Source organism: Lampris incognitus, chromosome 2 (genome assembly GCF_029633865.1).
Source record: "Lampris incognitus isolate fLamInc1 chromosome 2, fLamInc1.hap2, whole genome shotgun sequence".
Lineage (NCBI taxonomy): Eukaryota > Metazoa > Chordata > Actinopteri > Lampriformes > Lampridae > Lampris > Lampris incognitus.
The window spans coordinates 127,992,112-127,998,321 of record NC_079212.1 but is presented as its reverse complement, the minus strand read 5'-3'; positions in this window follow the sequence as shown (position 1 = coordinate 127,998,321).

Below are 6,210 nucleotides of genomic sequence, written 5' to 3'. Positions count from 1 at the left end.
TCTATGGGGCTGCATAAGTCAGTGTGAGCTCAATCAAGTGCTGCTTTTGCCCTGGCGTCTGGTTTTCTCTCTGTTTCTACTCTGAGCAAATTTCCCTTGTGTGCACACTTCATAGTTTAGTTGAGACTTATCACATTTTCCCTTCATTTTAATTCCCTCTACTACATTTTCCAACTTTGACACATCCTCATAGTTACAGTGACCTAGAATTTCGTGCCAGGTTTGTATATCATAGCATCCATGACATCCATCACCTTGTTCATCATCTGCAGTGTTTCTCAACCGGGGTTCCGCGGACCCCTAGTGGTCCGTGGTGTAATTGCAAGGGGTCCATGAAAATAAAATATCTTTAAAAAAAAGATCCTATGACATTTATAGAAATAGGATTATTTTACTCAGATGTGACTGAGACCTTTATCTACCTAAACTATAAAGGGTAACAGGACTTTTTTCTCTAATTACATCTGTTTCACAAGTGTAATGTATTGTATTTTAATAAGAGATCTCGCTCCCGTTTGCATTGTTAAAAGTTACTGCATAAAAATTCTGTTGTTACATATATCTGAAAGTTACTGAATACATATTCTGTTTTGTTACATATATCTGAAAGTTACTGCATAAGAATTCTGTTTTGTTAACTATATCTAAGTTACAACTGAAAGCTCTTATTTTTGCCCCAAAGAGTGAATAAATGCTATAATGCAATTTAAAATGCAGTTTCTACTGTTTCTACAAATTGCAACCCCCCTCCCCCAAGATCAGGTGGAGGGGTCCTCAGGGTAGATCAAAAATACGCAGGGGGTCCAGGACCCCAAAAAGGTTGAGAACCACTGATCTAGAGTGTTCAGATAGTAAAGTCTATTGTACACTTTGATGTCAAACCTGGTGCCATCCTTGTGGATGAGGTGGTTGTGTCCTTCCCAAAAGTTGACTGCTGACAGAGACAATGTCTTGTGGATATGATGGAATATACAGCGCCCTCTTCAGCGTTGTCTTCACCCGGCGACCGTCACTGTCCAGCAGGCAGACCTCCGCTTCACCTCTCTTCAGCGCGACACCACTTGTTTTCGTCCCGTCAGCCAACTCCATATCGTGTCTCTGGCTGGAAACTGTCATCAAACCTCCTAGACTTTCCGATGTCGGTGATCATGTGTGACGTTGCGCCCGTATCCACCATCAGACCTCTCTGTTTTACTCCACTGACCTGACAGTCATCAATTTTGAAAGCGAAAGTCTGATCCTGTGCATCCACTGCTTGTTTCACGTTGTCTCGTCTTTTCCGTCTGCACGTGGCGTCTCTGTGAGTGGAGCCCTGGCAAACACTGCACCACTGTCTCTGTGCTGGACGCTCGCCTCCAGTACCGTTGCATGCCCGGGTTTTGTGTCTCTTTCGGCCGCAGTTGTAGCAGGTTATCTCCGAGCTCTTTTCGTTCTCTCCCCCCCTCACTCTCATTGTTGAGCTGCTTGTCTTCATCACGTTGTCATCATCCGGGTTGCCATCACACTTCTCCGTGCTCTCATAACTTCTCAGCTTGGTTTTGAACTCCGCAAAAGTTATCTTCGCATCACCCTGCGTTATGTAGATGGAAAAAGGCTTTAATGATTCGGGCAAGCCTTTCACAATCATAGCAATTGACAGTCCGTCGCTAAGAACCTCGTCTACATTTCTCAGCGCTGTTATAGCCGTTTCTGCACGAGCGATGTATTGTGTGTCCGTCTCATTCGCCGCTTTCTGGAGAGATGTTAGCTCTGTCTGTGTGGACGCTAATCACACGTGGCTTCTTCCCTTTGCCGGCGTAGTGGTCCCTCAGTATCTCCAACGCTCTTCTTCCATCGTCGGCGGCTTCTGTCATAATCAGGGAGATACTTTTGTCGTCCAAAAATTGTATCAATTCAGCATATGCATCTTCATTTTTCTTTGCATCTTCGGCGACCACGTCCTCATTTTAGTCGTCATCTGGCTCTTGTAATAGGGTCTCTTTAAGACCGAACAAACGCAGATGGCCTAAAAACTTGGTTTCCCATAACTCGTAATTTTTCTCATCTCCGTCGAAGCATAGTCTGTACCATCGGCTTCCACTTTCCCTTCTGGGCCCACAACCTGTTGACGTTGTCATCTCTGAGGGCAGGAATACCGGCTCAACTAGACTCATTTCACGGAGGAAAATCACACGTGTACTTCCTCGGCGTTGCTGTACCCGGAATGTTTTCTTTATTTTTGCGCATGCTCTTTTATAGACCACAGGTCAACACAACAGCGCCATCTAGTGGTGACATCAGTATAAGAGCACATACACATAACCTTTGTTTAGCCAATATTGTAACAGGGAACATGAAACGAGACGTCCTTATACGGCGCCATGCTGTTTCCCTTAAGCTTGCTAAAGCAAATAAGCCCTTGTCAGATGGAAAAACAGTGAAGCTATGTGCAGTCGAGATGGCTAAACCTTTTGGAGATGATTACATGGCTGTGGGTGAGTTTCAATGGCTTTATCAGTGTATGAATGTGTGTGAATGGGTGATTGTGAGGCATACATTGTATAAAAGTGATTTGAATGTTCAGTTGTCTAGAAAAGCGTTATATACACTCATGGCCCATATGTTTCTGGACTTTTTCTGCAGTAAGGTTGAGGAGATCATAAACAAACTTAGTTCTTCAACTCCAGCTACTCCTGCAGATCCTGTCTTACCAAATTCATATCTATAAATTGAGTCACCAATAGTCCATGTTATTACAGCTTTTGAGAGTATCTCTCTTGATACTTTGACTAATCTCATGTCAGGTTCCAAACCTCCGATAATGACGTGCGTTGCTAAACATCGGAACACAAAGAGCCATTGACATCATTGCTCTGATAACGACTCCAAAGAGGATAAATATCTGAATTTCATCACCAGCCAGTCAGACTAGCTTGGTCTAGTCAGAAAAGCACGAACTGAGGAAGCCTCTTGGATGAGAGGCGAAACGTCTTCACGGATATATACCAAGTCCAGTTGCACTTGATTAGATTCCTTTGGCTTACGTAATATAGCTAAAATTTGGTCTTTCCTGTCCATGACTGACACAGAGACTCTAATACATGAATTTGTTTCATTCAGATTTGATTACTGTAATGTTCTGTTTTCAGGTCTGCCACATGCTAGTACTAAAAGTCTTCAGATAGTTCAGAATGCTGCAGCTAGACTCCTAACTAGAACTAGAAAATTTGACCATATTACATCAATTCTTTCCTCCCTTCATTGGCTTCCTATCCATGTTACATCAGACTTCAAGGTGCTTCTGCTGACGTATAAAATCCTAAATGGGCTTGCCCCATCTTGACCTGTGTGATCTCCTTAAACCACACATTCCATCTCGAGCTCTTCACTCTCAAAATACAGGGCTCCTGTGTGTACCCAAAGATAAAAAGAAGTCAGCTGGTGGCAGGGCCTTTTCCTATTGGGCCCCGTTCTTGTGGAATAACCTGCCTGCTGCCATCAGACAATCAGAGTCTGTTGAGTCATTTAAATCCAAACTTAAAACTCATCTTTTTGCCTTATTCTACAATTAGTTGCCTTTGAGTGCTTCACAACATGTACTGCATGGCGGGTTGGTTTCTGTCTCAGTGAATTTACCAAGCACTGTTCTGCCGATGAGATTGTAGCATATATATTATTGACTATTTCAAACTGTTCTCTTCACTCACATGTCTTTTCTCTCCCTCTGAATTATGTCTTCTCCTTTCTCTTCTGTGTGTGTGAATGGTGTGAGGTGAGTCTGCCTTGTGTGCACATGTAGGCTGTCCTCCTCCCAGGTCTCCATAGTGACGGTGGTTGCCACCTAGACACTGCTTGCCATCCCCTCATCACATTTTCTTTTTATATATCTTATAAATCCATATAATTTTGTTATCCTGTTTTAATATTATAGTCTTCTCTCAGACATGTGAATAATTTTCTATTTACTTCATTTTATTTTTTCATTTTTTTGTCTACATGGTAATGCTGGTCGCGTTGCTCAGGTCCTGGGCTGTTCCTGTGGCATCTGGACACTGCTTGGCGTCCTCCTCATCATATTCTTCATATATTTTATAATTCCATTATAATTCTGTTTCTGTTATCCTCTTTCAATGTTGTGTTCTTCAAATTGTGTAAACACAACATCCATTGCATGTTGTCCGTCCTGGGAGAACGATCCCTCATCTGTTGCTCTCCCTGAGGTTTCTTCCTATTTTTTCTCCCTCTTAAAGGCTTTTTTTTTTTAGGGAGTTTTTCCTTATCTCATGTGAGGGTCTAAGGACAGGATGTTGTGTTGCCGTAAACCCCCCTGAGGCAAATTTGCAATTTGTGATATTATACAAATAAAACTGACGTGACTGATTATGGGTAGTCTCCTGGTTTTTTGTCATTGTTTTCGTCAATGTGAAGAGCTTTGGGTGTCTAGAAAAGCCCTATATAAATGTAATGATGATGATGATGATTATTATTATTATTATTATTGTTGTTGTTGTTGTTGTTGTTATTATTACTTGACCATACAAAATGCAGTCCATTTGCCATTTTACCATTTTGAACTAAATGCATGTTCATTTGAAACACGTCATGGAATGGGAGGGCAGAGTAGAAATGCACTAGAAACATGAATATTAGTTGCACTTAGTGTGAATGTTAACTTTTGTACCATTATTGAATGGTGATTTTTGAGACCCCATTGCACTGAAATAATGGTATATCACTCAGTAATGTGGACGTTTTGTTTCTGTATTAAGCTCATTAAATAGAAATGTTGGAATAATAAACTTTGATTACTTTTATATATTTTATTCTTTTCATTAAATTAGTAGCTATAATTGGTTTATTGAGTGATGGGATTACAATCTCCCACTGGTGGAAGTGCACGGTCACAATCTGGCCCTCTGGTAGTGAGGATAAAAATTTTGTGGTCCTCTCTATCATCAAACGTTGCCCATCCCTGGTCATACATGTACCAGAATGTATTGCATGTAAGCCTCTGTATCGTCATCCATAAAATCGTCTGCGCTAGTTTTGTGGGACATCATTTCCACTATCATTGAGTTGTAGCTTAGCCGAGAGCATGAGGATGTGATTTTTTTTTAACAGTGTATTTAGAGTAGATTAGAGTTTTAGAAACCCTTGCTAGGCTGTAGTTTTTCTGGCTGCCAACTGACACCACGATACATCACTTGACGGACAGAGAAAAATGTTTCACTGCCGCCCTAGAGATGCAGAAATGATCGGGAACAACTGCAGGTGTTTTTCATGTGCTCTCCCTGACACAGACAGACACAGATAAGGTTGAAAAATTGTGAATTTTCCCTTTAAAGCTGCAAGCTGTAACATTTCTCCATTGTTGAATTGTTATTTTATCCAGCTGGACCATGTAGTCAAGTTACATAATACTTACTGGCATCTTTACTATGATTGTAGACACCCACCAGTCTCTGTTTACCATTGTTGACATGTTTTTGACTGGGTAGGATGAACACTGGTGAAGTGGCAAACATATATATCAGAAAAAACTCTGGCAGGTAAAAAGATTGAAACGTGATGCCGGTGCCGAGATCTTTCTGGCTCCTACATCCAAGTATGTTGGAACGCTGCTCTACTGCAATATTGATGTGACAGAATTGCCACATCATCATCCCATTTCAAATGGATAATTAATGCAAAATAATAGGGATTGAATCAACTTTAATGAGGTAAATGGTCTACCTATTACAAAATAAAGTTAATGTCAGCTGAAGTGGACTCTTTTACCAGAGCACTGCACCTAGCCAGCATTGTGCTTATGGCAGTCAGCAGCATGATGGGACCCAGAAAGGAGCTTTCTCGCCAGAGGGAACGAAGCTTGAGTTAGAATTATATTTAAATAAACTCATGGTGAATGAATTTCTGTGTGCATGCATGTGTCTAACGATTCGGAGAAGTGTAGATTATTTAAGCATGTGACGAAGTCTAAATCCAGGATGCTCCTCTGAGTATGATGTCCACATGCGTTTTTCCTGTCCAGCGGCGCTGAGCTTTACTCTGTTGTTAGTACTCCCTTAATCCACTGCCTCAAGGTCCAACCACAAACTTAGCTTCGACTCATAGTTTACAGCTCACAACACATGCTTGACAGGTTGACTTGCCTATTGTTTTTATGTGACAAATGACCTATGTTTTCAGATTGCAGCCTGGATTTTTCCAAAGGCTTTTCCAGCAGTATTT